Source organism: Bidens hawaiensis, unplaced genomic scaffold (assembly GCF_021521415.1).
Source record: "Bidens hawaiensis isolate Kalapana, Puna unplaced genomic scaffold, B.hawaiensis_p1.1 tig00063442_1, whole genome shotgun sequence".
In the NCBI taxonomy this organism is placed as follows: Eukaryota; Viridiplantae; Streptophyta; class Magnoliopsida; order Asterales; family Asteraceae; genus Bidens; species Bidens hawaiensis.
This window is the reverse complement of record NW_027501344.1, coordinates 22,489-40,248: the sequence shown is the minus strand read 5'-3', so window position 1 is coordinate 40,248 and position 17,760 is coordinate 22,489. Positions and strand designations below refer to the sequence as shown.

Here is a 17,760-nt window from a genome sequence, read left to right as displayed (position 1 = left end):
GCATTAAAAATGTTAATGTACTATCGGTAACACTTATGTGATAACGCTTAGATGGTTATGAAACTCAGAACAATGTAATACGTTTAAATTAATGTAGTGGTGTTTTCTTTATAAACAATGTTGTTGATATCAGATGTGTCTGTTGCATCCCGTGTACGTTTCCGCTGCGGTTACGGGGTGTTACAAAAGTCGTTTATGCATCCGCCAACCTAAACCCAAACACCCCAAACCCCAATACCTGAAACCCAAGTTCCCGAAACCCAAGTAGACGAAGCGCAAGTTCATCGCAAACGAAGCCATAAAAAGAAGGTTGATGCCGATCAAAAAACTACCAAAAAGGCTGAAAGGAAAAACTGGGAAGACGATGAGGAAGCGGCGTTGGCGCAAGCGTGGATCGACTCATCCGAAGACTCAATTGAAGGTAAATCATCAAATTATTTATATATATTTCATGTTTTTTTTGTTTACTAATACTAAAGCTTTTATATGTATCGTAGGTGACGGTAAACGCAACACGACATCTTGGGCAGAAATAAGTTCTTTAAGATAATGAGTCGAGGTTGCTACCGCGGGGATGATTCCGTCTCCAACAAATGGAAGACAATGGTTTTAAAAATGAACAACTTCTCCAAAATTCACAATCGCCTTACAAACAACAAAGGAAGCAGCACGGACGATGTTGACCTCCTTGATGCTTGTTTGAAACAATCCAAGGGCCTTAATGGTCACGAGTTCGGCATGTTGGAAATTTTGAGGAAATGCACGAGATCTCCAAAATGGCATCCGGTCCCGACATCTTCACCGCCGCGAGCGTCCAAACGGTCAAAAACAAAGTCCACTTAGGCCAATCAATCACCGTCTCAAGCCGGGTCGGATGCTCGTTCTCAATTTAACTTAAACGAGATTGATCCTGATTTCTTTTTGATGAACCAGATGAGTTGCCACGTCCGGTAGGAAGAGACAAGGCCAAGGCGGCGGCTAGAGGTGGGGGATCTTCGTCTAGAACGACATCCTCGATGAGTTCCGATGTGCGCGCGCGGTTTGACAACTTGGAGCTTGCACTTAAAGAGTTTTGCGAGGAAAAAAAACACTCGAAAAATGAACTCAAGATAATACATGAAAAAATAAAACCGATGCATGCGGAATACAAAGCCATGCATAAAGAAAGAAAGAAGGCTAACTCGGAGCGACAACTAGAGAAGGAATTCAATCTTCTCGCAAAGGATCTCTCGCATCTAGACCCGGCCACGCGGGCGTTTTTGGAGGAAAAAAAAGCAAGGATAATGGCAAAATACGAAAACGAGGACGCCGAATATTAGTTCTATTTTTTTTGTTTTTTATTTGTACATGTTTTATTTTTATGTTTTTTTATTTATATGTGTGACATTCGTCATTTTCCGATTCGATTCATATTTGCCATTGTATTTGTTTCTATTATGAAAACCGACCCGTTTGTGTATCCTGAACCTTTCAATAATATAAAAATGATGAATTTTATGTTATATATTTGTTTTATGGTTGTCGGATCTCAAAAATATTTTACAACCCTTAAAATGCCCCTAAAACACTCAAAACGAACTTCAGGGACTAAAACTGCCAAAGTTAAAAATCAGATTTTCCCTCCGCGACACTTAGCGCGGCGCTAAGTGGTAAGGGCAGAGCCCTTAGCACCGCGCTAAGGAGCTCTGCAGCAACCGGTTACGTTTTTGTTGTTATTTATCACATGTTTGATCCTCTAAACCAATCAAAATGCTTGGAAATCTCTAAAGCAACCTTATGGATAACCCTTACACATTATCCTTCATAAAACCAAGCCACACCACTCATTTGAACCTACTCTTTCACATCAAACTCTCTCAAACAAAGTTCTAAGCTTCAACTTTCAAGTTATTTCTTGTTTGACTTATAAAAGTCAAACAAGAACCATTCTTTGATTCTAACTAACTCCTTATGATTAAAGATTTATATTACAACATATATATAATATATACCCCTTGTTTTCCTTCGGCTTTCACTTCTCCGGTCGTGGTCGGTTGAGATGAAATGCTTATAAGGCAAGGCTACATGGATGATTATTGCAATCCTTGTTAAACACTTTAATTTATGTTGTAATTTTGTTTAAGCTTGTTAATATTGTTTAGTTCTTAATTATTTTAGTTTTTAATTCATTTTAATAGTTCAATGATATTTGGGTATGTGGTTACCATTTTTGGTTTCATCCCGAGTTAAGAACCGAACCAAAACCGAAATTTTGTTTAAATACTTTAAGTTTAACATGTTGTATGTAAGACTTGAGTATTGAAATTTCGCTGGACAGGTCCATACATAGTTGAATCAGTTTTTGACTATGAGACAGTCGAGATCTCAAATTCTGAGGGCCACAAGTTCAAAGTTAATGGACATCGATTAAAACCATACATCGATGGGCCATTTGAAGATGTTTCGGAGGTAATATTCCTCCAACCAACTCAATAAACATGCAAAGAGAAGGGTCTGGCCAAGACCCTAGATTAACTAGGCCTTGTATATATGTTCTAAAAAAAATTCAGTGTCTCAAAACACGGGGGCGTGCTCCTAGAAGCACGGTCCGTGCCACAAAGTGTCTGCAAAAGTCCTAGAAGCACGGGCCGGAATCTTCGCTGCAAAAATCTCAGTCAGACTGGTTTGTAACAGAATTGTCTGACCAAAAACACGCTGCAAAAGTCTGTGATTTTAGTACAGTAGTTTTAAATTTGTGATTTTCGTCCATATGGTTTCATTTCACTTACGATTAAACCCAAATTCACTAATCACGTTAAGTTTGGTCGTTAAACCTATCAGTGTGCCCCTCACGTGAGGGGCATTTTTGTTGTTTTTCTCCCCAAATAAACCTCAATCCTAATTCACAGCTATTCATGTGAGGAGCTGGGTGTATTTGCGGGAAAAAAGACAAAACTGCCACTCGCATGAAAGGAATGATGATGAGTTTAACGACCGTAATTAACGGGATTAATGAATTTAGGTATAATTGCAAATTAAATGAAACCACAACGATTAAAATCGCCAATTTGAAACTATTGGACTAAAATTGCGTATTTGGACAAACCACATGAACGAAAATCACAGTTAACTCATTACAATATTATTCTTTTGAAAATAATAACTATAACATGCAGCCTCTTGGCTTGATACTACCCCATAAATCCATAAACATTACATCCTCTTGACCTAAAACTTAAAGCTTGAAACTGTGAACACATGTAATGATACAACTTGAACTCTTGAAGACACTTAACAAAATTTGCATGTATCCACAAGTCAACATCCAAACTGCTTTTGTATCTTACATTTTCTAAGAACCAACTAAACCTAATTGATAAGAATTAAGAAGAGGTTTGATTAGATTGAAGAGCTACACATAATTTTGTAACCCTCTAAACTTAAATAACACCGAACAAGCCCCTCATCGGCTTCATGCCTTTAGAGCCGATATTTGAAGTATAACAAGAATACATTTGCTATATGATGATTATGCTAACGGGATTGCTATTGATAACAAAAATGAAAGCTAGGATTATCATTGATCAAGGTATAAATATAATATATATATAAATTATTATCAGCAAATAAATCAAAGTTAAGATTAATAAAATCTAATTCTCTTATTTTATTATATTTAATTTTCTCATAAAAGTATTGTAAACTTGTACTATATTATATAGTAAATACATAAGGTAACTTTAATTCATATGTGAAAAGGTAACAAAAACACAAGACAACATATCAAAACTCATCTTTTGGCAAAGTTAGTTATTGCTTTTGGTTTAGTTATTGTCTTTAAGTTAGTTATTGCTTTTGGTTTAGTTATTGTCTTTAAGTTTAGTTATTGTCTTTAAGTTTAGTTATTGCTTTTGGTTTTATATGACTGTTTTTCTTAATAAAAGAGTCTTAATGCAACATATTATATTGCAATTTGAAACAACTTTATTGTTTTTTTAAATTTTTATGCCAAGTTTAACATAAAAGCAAGTTTTAAAGCATAGAGGTAAATTTTTAAATAGTTCTTTGGGTCCTACCAAACTTCCCATTGGCCAGGTGAGTCACATGTGCCACCAAGTTCCAGAAAAAGTAAAGGGTCCATTTTGACATAAAACAAAAGTTGAAGGACCTGATATGACATATTAAAAACGGAAAACTACAAGGGCCAAAAGGATAGGTCATAGTCTTGCATTTAGCCGTGGGAACACTGTGACCGTATGATTGGCTGTCAAATAAGTGCTCACAGGTGATTAGACTATCCACTATGGTGATTATTTCTCACAACCGGTTGCAAGATGACACAAAATGATAAAAAAACATTTTAATTAAATAATTGTAAATTCATTTTTGTCCACAACCGGTTGCAACCTAGGTTGTTCTAGCAACCCAAGTTTGCAACCAAACTTTTACATCTAACTTAGTTTTTTCATAAAAATTACAATTTTTAACATTTTTTAAAAAAATGTAACAGTATGGTTTTATTTATAAAAAAATATTGAACATTTTGATATAAATTTGATAAAAAATGAAGCATATTTTTTTAATAAAATATTGGTTTAGGTTGGGTTGTGATAGTGAATGAAATATTAAATTGGGTTGGGTTGTATAGGTGAAAGAGAAAGATTGGGTTGGTTTGGGTTGTGATAGTGGATAGTCTTAGGCCCCCCACCCCAAAGCACCATTGGTTATCTCTTCACATGTTCTTCGCTGTACTCGTGGGCCCACTTTCCCACTACGTTTATTATGTTTCTAAAGTTGTCTTATATAATAATTATATTGCACTTGACCCCCTCTAACAAATATATCATTCGAAGACCACACCAAAAACATGTTTACAACATAATGTTATGTCCATACTAGTAAAGAAACATGAATCACGAGCTAGCTAGTGTGACACCCGGTAATTTTCCAATCCCATAAACCAAGTAATCAACCTAATTATTAGGTGATTGTGAATATTATGCGCGCCATGTTATGATCAGCGCGGGCATATGTTATATGCGCCATGCGTGGATGCGATGCGCGCCATGTTGTGAAGCGCGGGCATATATTATATGCGCCACGCGCACAGGTTTTTTTTGTTGTGTTTTCATGACAACTTAATTTTATGTCGTTTCTGTCTAATGGGTTGCATACCTCTTCAATGATCAATAAGTAAAACTATGTTCAAACAATATCTTAATTTCCTAATTAAGACCCAAATCACTTATGCGCGCGCGAAAAAAGGGAACTAACCTCCCCGCATGGCGGGAACAATGAGAGCTAGTTTGTTTGAAGCTCCAAGATGGAATTGACTTCAACATAACTGATCACTATGTTGAAATACCAAGACCTCATGGAGAATCTACAAATGAAACTCAACGTCCCTGACTACGAGAAGGTTACGCACCTACCCGCATCAAATAAAAAGGAGTTATGTGCGACACCTGCGGGAAGAATCCCTGCGGGACACCTTAAAACTAAACCCTTTACGCATGAACGTCTGCACAGAAACCAACCACCTTTTCGCTTAAATCCAAAAGTTCACCCTGTTAATAAACTCTGAGAACGCTGGTTCCAGCAGAGCCAGATGGACTCGCAGGATTCCTTATAAGGACGCCTGCGCAGTGATACGCGCAGGATTCGTTACAAGGACGCTTGCGCGAAGACCAACTGGAGCCGCCGGACCCACAACGTTCAAAGAAATGGCCTACACGCAGAAGGCTATTCGCGCAAGGTTACGCGCACAAAACACTTAGTCTATTCTTCAGATGAAAGGGGATTACCCCCGCCCAGAAAGAACCAGTTGCGTGTTTCAGAGATTTTTACCTTTTGACAGCACACTGACAACAGTACCAGGAACAGTACTGTAACACGAAATGTCAACAGTCAGCCGCACCTACTCTCACCAACCACAGTCCTGCATGTACTGTCAAATCAATCAGAATCTTCATAACCACTCCCTAGGACCATCGCCCCCATCCCTAAATAAATAATAATAAACCCCATACCTTGTCATCACTACACCCAATATGATAAGATCTCAATCCCCTAAATCAAGGGATTGTGTTCCCTTGAATTTGCCTATAAATATCAATTCTTGAATAAAAATATCACAACCACAAGAAACACACTCCAAACTCCTCTCTTAAACCTGTAATTCTGCACTAACCATCTCCCAAGCATCCGTTTCCAGTTCCATCGCTAGACTTCCAATTTCGAGGCTAACACCAAGAAACCCGAACCTCGTTTAATCTCTCTAAACCATCACTTAACAAGAATCACAGGTGAGTCTCACAGCCCCTATTTTCACTATGTTTTAAACTGTTTTCGGGGCGAGGGACACGTGTTTAAATTATGTTTTATCATGGTATATTTACAAGCAATGCAAACGATTATTTGTTCATAGTGTTTATCTTGGTTATCAATGTGAGTGCGCAAGAGCGAGAAAGTGATCACGAAACAATGGAACTCTAAGGGTAGGGACTACTGGTTTGATCAACCCGCTCGTAGGGGTCGCACCTCTTTGCATGGACGAGCGCCTAGTATGGTCATGGGGTAGTACTACTGGTTGTTAAACCCGCTCGTAGTGGTCGCGCCACTTTGCATGGACGAGCGCCTAGTTTTCCGAACAACGATGTCCGCGCGTAACCCGCGGGACGGTATTATTAAATCCGCTCGTAGTGGCCACGCCACTTTGCATGGACGAGCACATAGTTTTCATCGATGTCCGCACGTAACCCGTGGGATGGTATTATCAAGAATATGTTTTAATGATGTTATCAGAACTATGTTTCAATATGGTTTTATCAAGAATATGATGCAATACGATTTATCAAGTCACCGAAACTTGTGAACTCACTCAGTTTATACTGATTCAAATATTTTTACGTGTCTTTCAGGTGGTAATTAAGTAGCGCAAGGGGTCACATGTAGAGCACTTCACGCAGAACAGCTATAAAAATGGTTTTTTGGAAGATTTTAGTTCTATCCCTTCCACACGCGTGGTTGTTCCCGCCGTGTAAGGGGATATGGCGCGGAAATCTTCAACATTTTTCATATTTGGATGTTTTTATATGTTCTTCTAAACAATGTAATGTATTTTGTACTAGACATTTCATGAGAATTGGGAAATTTATTTGAATGTTTGCAATGACACGTGCTTGATTATCAATCCCCACGCGCGCACGCCCGGCTGTTTCCGCCGTTTAGGGCCGGGTGTGACAGCTAGGGTGGTCAGGGGGTTTTTCATAAGGTTTTCATCTAAGGAGGTCTCATGTTCGATTCTTATAGCCGCCTTATAGGTATATGCCAAAGATTTGTCAGTCGGACTAACGTCATTCAAAAAAATTGTAACACATGATTACTATCACATAATTCTAATTAGGGGTGCTCATGAAATCCGAAAAAAACCGAAGCCAAAACCAAAACCAAAACCCAAATAATCTTATCCGAATTCTTATTTGGATCGATCAATCCGAATACCCGAATAACTAACTCGGATTCAGATTGGATTCGGATAGGCAGTTAAAAAAATCGGATAATATGGATTATTCGGATATCCAAATAATCCGAATAAATAACATGTGATTTAATTATTTTGAAGTTTGGTTGTATACGTATCTATTTTAATTTTAGAATTGTTATGGATCATGGATTTATTTCGACTTTTGTTTGAAGCTTGACTTTTCTTTATGCATGCATTATTTTTATTTTTCAGTTTTGTATTTTTATTTAATTATACGTTTGTTTGAATGTTTGTTACACGATTTATTTTTGAGTTATTCATATTATTTTGGATTATCCGAATCCGATCCGAATTTATCCTATATCAATTCGGATTGGATAGGCCCTAATTCGGATCGGATTTCCATTTAGGGTTCTAAAAATTTTAAATCCGAACAAAATAATCCGTTATCCGATCCGATGAACACCTCTAATTCAGATTGGGTATTGTTTGTTAGTTATACCGTATCTGGCATTATCTTGTGTTTAGCCGAAATCAGAATAGAACATACATAACCATTTAATAAAGGGTGATAGACCATAATTTTGAAACCAACATTCGACCATCAAATCATATTGTATGGGCTATGAAGAATGACCTACCAAATGTGCAATACATGTATAAGATATGCATATATTTATAACATGAATGGCTATAAATGTTATAGAAAGAAAACAAGAATGAGAAGTCCCTTCATCACCACTGGATTGAAGGCATGTTAGGCCCATAACCAGACCATTCTTAGGTTTAAATTAGGACTTTCATCGTTACATGTAACATAAAATGTTATACTATGACTTTAAACAAGAAAGAAATAACATAATAATCCCTTAAGCATATATAGATGGTGTGGCATTCATATATCATAACAATGAAACATCTACAAATATTACAAAAGGAAAGTCAATAGAAAATGAAGTAGTTTAATTTAATTAATTGTCTTGTGTGGCACATGAGACGAGACATAAACTTCCATTTACATATTATCATATTCTTGTTAACAAAACACAAGACACAAAGTACAAGGACTAGCATGCAAACAATCCCAAATTTTAAAAAATCCCTAAAACACCCTTTCACTTATCCAAACCTCACTCATTATTATTCATTTCCTCTCCTCTTTAAAACGAGACATACACACACCCACCACCTTTGCAAAACACACACAAACTCCGGTAGCGAGAGCGAGAGAGAGAGAGAGAGAGAGAGAGAGAGAGAGAGAGAGATGTCTAAAGAAGTAAGTGAGGTCGGAGAAACAGCAAGGAGAGACTATGTGGACCCACCGCCGGCTCCGCTACTTGACTTGGGTGAGCTGAAGCTCTGGTCGTTTTACAGAGCCCTGATAGCCGAGTTCGTAGCCACACTGCTCTTCCTTTACGTCACTGTGGCTACAAGAAAGAAACTGACCCTTGTGGTGGCGTTGGTATTCTCGGCATCGCCTGGGCCTTTGGTGGCATGATTTTCCATCCTTGTTTACTGCACTGCCGGTATCTCTGGTAAGTTTCATTTCTCACTTTTTTTTTTAATTTCAAGCATGAAAATGTGAAGGAAACGTACACGGTGCTAAATAATATTTGACTGGTTAAATGTTTATTTTTTTAACCAAAACTAGGGATGTTAAACCACCGAAACAAACCTGAAAATTTGACATGAACCCAACCAAAAACTCGTGTTATACATATTTGCGGGATAACCTGAAGACCCCAACTTTTTATTTACTTTCCATATATTTTTCAAGTATTAATATATACTTCAAAAATACAAATTTATGTTACCAATTTAATTTTATTTTTAAATTATGATACTAGATATCCAACCAGTTTAATGTATTACATAAAACATTAAACATTTTAAATAACAAAATAAAAAATAGGTTCGAGTTGTGTCTTAATTCACTTCTCTAACCAACACCCGTCAAATACTTATTTCTGGTGGTTTTTTCTTAAACAAATATTGCCTTGATGATGTGGTATCATAAATAGGTGGTCACATTAACCCGGCGGTTACATTCGGGCTATTCTTGGCAAGAAAGGTGTCTTTAATAAGGGCAGTCGGCTACATGGTTGCACAATGTCTTGGTGCAATAAGTGGCGTGGGTTTAGTGAAGGCCTTCATGAAGTCCTATTATAACAAACTCGGTTGCACTCGGGTACAACAAGGATACTGCACTCGGAGCCGAGATTATTGGCACATTTGTACTCGTCTACACCGTCTTCTCTGCTACCGACCCCAAGAGAAGCGCACGTGACTCTCACGTTCCTGTATGTGTTCCTATGCAATTTTAATTCGTTTAATTCCTTGTTTGTTATAGTTGTACACTGTGCGTTAATATGAGTACTTGTCGGTTTTGGCCCCACTACCAATTGAGTTTGCCGTGTTCATGGTGCATTTGGCCACCATTCCGATTACTGGAACCGGTATTAACCCTGCTTGAAGCTTTGGTGCTGCGGTAATTTTCAATGACGAAAAAGTTTGGGAAGTAATCACAACGATTAATTATTTTGACTTTATTAGTAGCTTGTTAGATATCGTTTTTATATAATATACAGTTTTCACTTGCATCCTTTATGCATAGAGTACACCTCAGTATGCATAGCATAGACCTCTTACTTGTGAACTTGTACATTATGCATAAAGAGTTGTACGCTATGCAAAAGTAAAGTACACTGTTCAATGATGATGCTATGCTGTAAACTGTCTCATGAAAGCATTGTTGTACATTGTACAACAGATAGGGTTGCACATTATTTAAATAAATAATTGTACACATTGCATTAAAAGATGTACAATAATAATAAATGGGGTGGTGTGGGTGCAGTGGATCTTTTGGGTTGGACCATTTGTGGGAGCTTTGGCAGCAGCAGCGTACCATCAATATATACTGAGGGCTGCAGCCATCAAGGCCTTGGGTTCATTCAGGAGCAACCCTACAAACTAAAAAAGGAGGGGCATATGTGTCTTTTCTCCATGATTATTTCTTCATTTTTCCACTTTATTTATTGTGTTTGTGAATTAATGGAATGTTGCTTGAACTTTCTTTTTATTTAATTTGTGTTTAAGATTTCAGATTTGGTTGTGTATTTATCTGATCTTGATTCTTGATTAGTGAAATGAAGGAGTTGTTTATCTTAATATGTTTAGCTTTGTTTTTTGTATTTGAATGCTTTTATTCCAGAAAACGAGGTTAAAAAACGTAATATCGTATTTATCTGATTGTCTTTCTATTATGTTTTTTCTCAACGAAAAAAAAAGATATTATAATAATTAGTATTTAGTAGTGTTTTTAAAAGACATTGAATTCCCATGTTTTAAAACAATATTCGTATATGATTTTGACTCGTTTTATAATGTTGAAGGCTTTATCATTTATCAATGACACCTAGTTCTATATGGTCCTTGAAAATAACTTAAAACAATCCTAACATGACGTTGTAGGTGAGAAAATTGCATGTATTTTTGGTTTATTACTTTATAATATCTTGAGAGAGATGAGATATCAAGCATTATATAACATGTATTTCTATCATAAACTAAATTTATTGTAATTACATATACTACTTTTATTGACCTTCTCTAACAGTAACATGGAACGAAAATAATAATAATAATAATAATTGTGGAACAGGGACAGCAAGTATCTACAATACAAGTATCGACCACTAAGGTTTGTATCGAGAGTCTTAGCCTCAAACCATGTAAAAGTAATGGGCCGCATTTTGATTGAATCCTCCTATTACAAATAAGGGGAACCCTCACTGCATACAACAAACCAGAAACAAATCCTAAGGAAACCCAACTTGGCATAATTAAAGCCTAAAACTAATAATCTTATATATTTTTACCAATTTCGCAGATATAAAAAGCATGGTCTCTCTATATCTCTATATATAGGGATGTGATCCTCATACCCCCCGCCCACACAACGACTGACTGGACATGTCTATACGGCTCGTATAGATCTATACGGGCCGTATAAGCTACACACGACTGACAGGGGACTAAAAATAGCTTTTTGCAGCCTATACGATCATATATACCTATGTGAGCAGTATAGGTGTTTAATGGCTCGTCTTGCTCCCTGACACACCATAAAACCTATATGACCGTATAGAAAACTTTTTGCAAACAAAGTCAGCCTGCATTTGACCGCTGTAAAGCGCTGCGGAAAACGACTATACGAGCCGTATAGTGCTATACAACCGTATAGACATATTTTCAGGTCTCTAAGCTTAAAACACAATATTTTTATGATGGTTGATAAGATTAAGCTGAAAGTAATTTGACTGAATGTAATATCAGGATTAAAGCTTAAAACGTGAAAGATTTGTTTGATGTTTTATAAGATTCTACCGAAAGTTGTTTAACTTGATGTATTATTATGATTTATGAATCTACCAAAAATAATATAAATAGATGTGACCTTGTTAATTAATTTTTATCATTCTTTTTCTTTCTTGTTCTTGGTTCTCTTATCACATAGATTAATGTAGTAGTGTGAGCAGGTTAGGAGTATAAAAATGAAACATAAAATTGGTTTCATTGAGATACAAGAAACACAAAAGGTGAAGTCTAGTAATATACAAGTGGATAAGTTGTGGGATAACTCTAGGTATGAATGTCAAATACAGAATGCCCATGGTAGATCGGGTGGTTTAATGAGTATCCTATTTTTACCAATCACGCAGATATAAAAAGCATGGTCTCTCTATATCTCTATATATAGGAATGTGATCCTCATACCCCCCCACAACGTCTGACTGGACATGTATACACGGCTCGTATAGGTCTATACGGGCCGTATAAGCTACACATGACTGACAGGGGATGAAAAATAGCTTTTTGCAGCCTATACGATCATATATACCTATGTGAGCAGTATAGGTGTTTAATGGCTCGTCTTGCTCCCTGACACACCATAAAACCTATATGACCGTATAGAAAACTTTTTGCAAACAAAGTCAGCCTGCATTTGACCGCTGTAAAGCGCTGCGGAAAACGACTATACGAGCCGTATAGTGCTATACAACCGTATAGACATATTTTCAGGTCTCTAAGCTTAAAACACAATATTTTTATGATGGTTGATAAGATTAAGCTGAAAGTAATTTGACTGAATGTAATATCAGGATTAAAGCTTAAAACGTGAAAGATTTGTTTGATGTTTTATAAGATTCTACCGAAAGTTGTTTAACTTGATGTATTATTATGATTTATGAATCTACCAAAAATAATATAAATAGATGTGATCTTGTTAATTAATTTTTATCATTCTTGTTCTTGGTTCTCTTATGACATAGATTAATGTAGTAGTATGAGCAGGTTAGGAGTATAAAAATGAAACATAAAATTGGTTTCATTGAGATACAAGAAACACAAAAGGTGAAGTCTAGTAATATACAAGTGGATAAGTTGTGGGATAACTCTAGGTATGAATGTCAAATACAGAATGCCCATGGTAGATCGGGTGGTTTAATGAGTATCTGGGATTCAAATATTTTTACCATGAAAAATGTTATTTGCAAGAGAAACTTCATTCTCATTAAAGGGGAAATTAAAGGAGTCTCAGGTGATGTGTTTATAGTTAATACATATGCTTCGCAAGATACACATCTTAAAAAAGCCTTGCGGTAGGAACTTAATCAGTTTAAAAGTGAGTCGATGGGCCTATGGATTCTCTTAGGTGATTTTATCTGTGTAAGAAACCCGTGTGAACGAAAGAATTCTACCTTTTGCGTGCCAAGCGCGGACGATTTTAATGACTTTATTGTGAAAGCAGATTTGCCGGAATACTTAATGGGGGTAGTAAATATACATATCAATCGGATGCCGGAAATAAGTGTAGTAAAATTGATAGGGTGCTAGTGGGTCACAAATTCATGAGTATGTGGCCTACGGCGACTCTAACGACGCTTACTAAAAAATATTCAGATCATCGTCCTTTGATTCTTATTTGTGTTGATCTTCATTTTGGTCCGAAACCGTTTTGATTTTTTAAATCTTGGCTTAGAAACAATGACCTTGAAGGGGTGGTTAAAGAAGCCATAGAGGGTGTGAATATGTTAGGACCTGCAGATGCATGTTTGGCAAAAAAACTAAAAGGTTGTAAAGAGGCTATCAAAAGGTGGAGATGGAGAGTGCAACAAGAAGAGCGTGGGATTCTGAATTCATTACACCACAAAGTAAACATGTTAGATATTCGGGCTGAATCAGTTGATCTCACAGAAAATGAACTTCAAGAGAAAACCTCATGTATGGCTAAGATTAAGGAATTGGAAAGGTGTAATTTGCTAGATTTTAAACAAAGGGCAAGGATAAACTGGGCGGTTGAAGGAGACGAAATTCAGCTTTCTTTCATGATATCATAAACAATCATAAAAAAAGTCAATACAATCAACGATCTACTGTTTAATGATTGTTGGGTTTTGGGACCTGTGGAATTGATGGCACATATTAAGGACTTTTTTTCTAAGAAGTTCTCTGAACCGGTTCAGGAGAGGCCGATCTTTTATAATCAAAGTTTGTCTAAATTATCCATAGCTGAAGCAAATAATCTGATTATTCCATTAGCAATGAAGAAATTAAATGCGCAATTTGGGTTTGTGGCGGGGAGAAGGCACCGGGCCCGGATGGGTTTACATTTAGATTCATTAGGAAGTTTTGGGGCCATTTTGAGAACGATGTGATAAACATGATGACTCAGTTTCATGATCATGGAAAACTCAGCAATGGTTGTAACTCCAGTTTCATCACCCTTATACCAAAGGTACAAGACTCACAGAAAATTGAGGAATATAGACCAATTAATCTCATCGGGTGCATTCCAAAAACGATCTCTAAAGTTTTAGCAAAACGATTGAAAAAAGTGATGGGCTCAATTACTGGAGAGGAACAATCAGCACATGTTGTCGGGAGAAACATTACCGAGGGAGTGCTTATTCTAAATGAGATTATGAACTTATGTAAAAAAACTAACAAACAAGCGATGGTTCTCAAAACTGACATTGAAAAAGCGTTCGATTATGTAAATTGGCGGTTCCTTGATTCAGTTATGGCTCAAATGAGATTCCCAGATAAATGGCGTCTTTGGGTTTGAGGGACATTTCTTTTGGCCAGGTCTTCGATTTTGGTTAATGGGTCGTCAACTAAAGAATTTGACATTAAAAGAGGAATTCGTCAAGGAGATGCTCTTTCCCCGTTCCTATTTATTATGGCAATGGAAGCACTTAATGCCGCGATGAAAGCGACTTGTTCGGAAGGTTTTTTTAAAGGCATTAAAACATCGAGAAATGGCCCATTTATATCACATTTGTTCTATGCGGATGATGCGGTTTTTATAGGAGAATGGTGCTCCTCGAATTTTATGAATCTAAATCGCATTTTAAGAAGCTTTTTACATTTCCTCGGTCTTAAAATTAACTAGGTAAAAAGCACTTTATTTCCTCGGTCTCAATTGGGGAAATGTGTGTGTTGGCAATGAATTGTAAATTTGGTAAACTACTTTTTCTGCATCTTGGTCTTCCGATAGGGGCTAATATGGGGCCGAGTCGGCATTGGCAGCCTGTTTTGGACAAGTTTGGCACTAAACTATCAAAGTGGAAAGCAAAATCATTATCATTCGGGGGTCGATTAAATCTCATAAAATCAGTGTTGGGTAGCTTGGGGGTGTATTACTTCTCAATCTTTTAGGCCCTTGTAAAGGTACTAAAATTACTCGAAACGAAAAGAAGAAGATTCCTATGGGGAGGCTCGGAGGAAAAAGAAAAAAATAGTTGGGTATCATGGATTAAAATTATTTTTGTCACACCCCGACCAAAGGCGGTGGAACATGCCTGGGTGCAACAGATTGCCCATTAACACAAGACACTATTAAAGTGACAATATTTAAACAACTCATTAATTTCATCAATCACCAAAAGTACACATCTTGTTCATACAAATAACACCATATATAAGAATTTAATTGTTCATTATTCTATTAACCTAAACGGTCTCAAATAAGATAGCATCTTCAAACTCCAATCAACCAAGAATTAAACCTGTAACAATGCATAAAATAATATTTGTCAACATGAATGTTGCTGAGCAATTTCATAGTTTTGAGTATATATAAGATGAGGCGAAATCCACGAACGTATATGAGACTATAAATAAAAGCAACAATTGTGGTATATAAATCATAAGTAAATGAAGAACCTTTCTAATCGGTAACAACCGACATACTCGGATAATGAGGCCCTATTCTACTAGCACAAGGCTTAAGTAGCTAGGGGTGCGTATGATCATACTTATTGAGGCTCCACAACAGCATAAAAATAAACACTCGTGCACGTAAAGCATATGAAACATATAACACACAATAGAACAAGTATTCTAAGTATCATACACAATAGAGTTTGTGGTTTGGGATAGAGTGTTATAAATGATTCTTGTTTTAAATAAATATGCATGTTACCCCGAAAGTATAAAAAGAAAACGGGGGATGAAATGTACTCACATGAAATAAGTAACTTGAAGAATAGTTTGCGATAAAACGGGGAAGGGTAAGTTCAACGAGCAAGACCTAGATTAAAAAGGGTCTTGAGTTAGTAGATGGTTTTAAAAGCTTTAAAGTAAAATAAATTGACAAGTAAAATAAATAATTAAAGTTTGTGAGTTAAAGTGTAAATACATAAGAATTAAAGTAATGGTTTTAGAAAAGTAAGTTTACTCGAAATCGGGTCTCGGTATTCTATTCATTAGTTTTACTAAACCTTTGTTAAGTAAATATTTGGGTAAGGTTGCAATATTGCAAGATCCTTTGTTAGATAGATACCAAAATGAGATCTTAGGAGTGTTCGGATTTGTCGGTTAGAGTCTTGATAATTGGTCAAGCTCGAAGCCAAGATTCCAAAGTAATAAATGTTATGAGATAACTCAATGAAATCGAAAGAAACTTAACCAAGTATGTGGTTCTATTAAGGAGAACCTCGACGTCCGTTAAACGCGTGTTTGGTTTTGTCGGTCCAAACTTGTTATGAGATTAAGTTGTATCCGACATGCCAAGTATTTTAAGAAAATAAATTAAAATTAGTTTATAATATAGTTTTAGAGAAAAATAGAGATTCGTTGGCCCAAAACACAACTAGTGTGTCTTAAGCGAGTGAACTCTGTTTAGATCGGTTTTGGATTGGTCACATACCCAATACCATTGAACTTATAAAATGAAATTATAATTTGTAATATACAAATCTTACATGTAACATATTATTAAATCATGTTAAATAAAAAGGATCTAAACGAGAGTTCGGTCTTGGTTTGGTCCTTGACTCGGAATAAGACCGAGGATGGTTACCACATACCAAATATCATAGAACTCATTAGAACAAACTTATAAATGATAATACTCAACTCTTACATACAATATGTTAACAATAAAGTATTTAAACAAAAGTTCGGTTTTGGTTCGGCTCTTGACTCGGGATTAAACCGACAATGGTGGCCACATACCCAATACCATAGAACTCATAAAAATGACTTGGAAAATAAAGTAATTAGAAACTAAACAACATTTGTAAGCTTGCATAAATTAAAGCATAAATTAAATTGTTTAACAAGGACTATAATAGTCCTCCATGTAGCCTTGCCTAGCAATACACCTAAACCGACATGGTCGGAGAAGGGAAAGCCAAGGAAATAAGGGGAGTATGTTTTAAACAAGTTATAGTAACAAATTTTGCCATTGACTATTGGAATTCGAATAAATTTATCATAACAAACGACTTCGGCACGGTGCAAAGCTAACCAATCCATACCTACTATGATGTCGAAGCTTCCCATTTGCATCGGGATGAGGTCGATGGAGAATTCACGGTTACAAAGAGTGAGAATGCAATTTCGAATGACCGAATTGATGGTGATGGAGCTACTATTGGCGACTTCGACAGAAAAAAGGCGAGAAAGGTTAATGCGAGGTACAGAAAAGATATATTCAAATTTAAAAGAAACAAAACTCCTATAATCTCCGGTATCAAATAAAATTGGAGCTAAATGCGAATTTACTAAAAACGCACCATTCATTGCATTGTTGGCAACTTGAGCTTGGTTTGCGTTCATCATAAAAGCATGCCCTTGGTTTCAGTGGTTGACTTGTTGAGATGGAGGAGGAGGGAGAGCTTGCATTGTTTGCGGGTGTTGCGGAGGAGGAAGGGCTAGCATTGCTTGGAGCGGTTGAGCCGGAGGAGCCAAAGGTTGTGGGGTTTGAGGTTGATAGGTTTGAA

At 36.5% G+C, this 17,760-nt stretch overlaps 1 pseudogene across 1 annotated transcript; it reads left to right on the top strand.

Annotated features, from left to right (window-relative positions):
• The first annotated feature begins 8,721 nt into the window (after positions 1 to 8,721).
• LOC143603949 (aquaporin PIP2-7-like) lies at positions 8,722 to 10,636 on the top strand (annotated as a pseudogene). Its single transcript, XR_013148184.1, has 4 exons — positions 8,722 to 9,000; positions 9,487 to 9,765; positions 9,840 to 9,983; positions 10,323 to 10,636. The product of XR_013148184.1 is annotated as an aquaporin PIP2-7-like (transcript).
• The last annotated feature ends 7,124 nt before the right edge of the window (positions 10,637 to 17,760 follow it).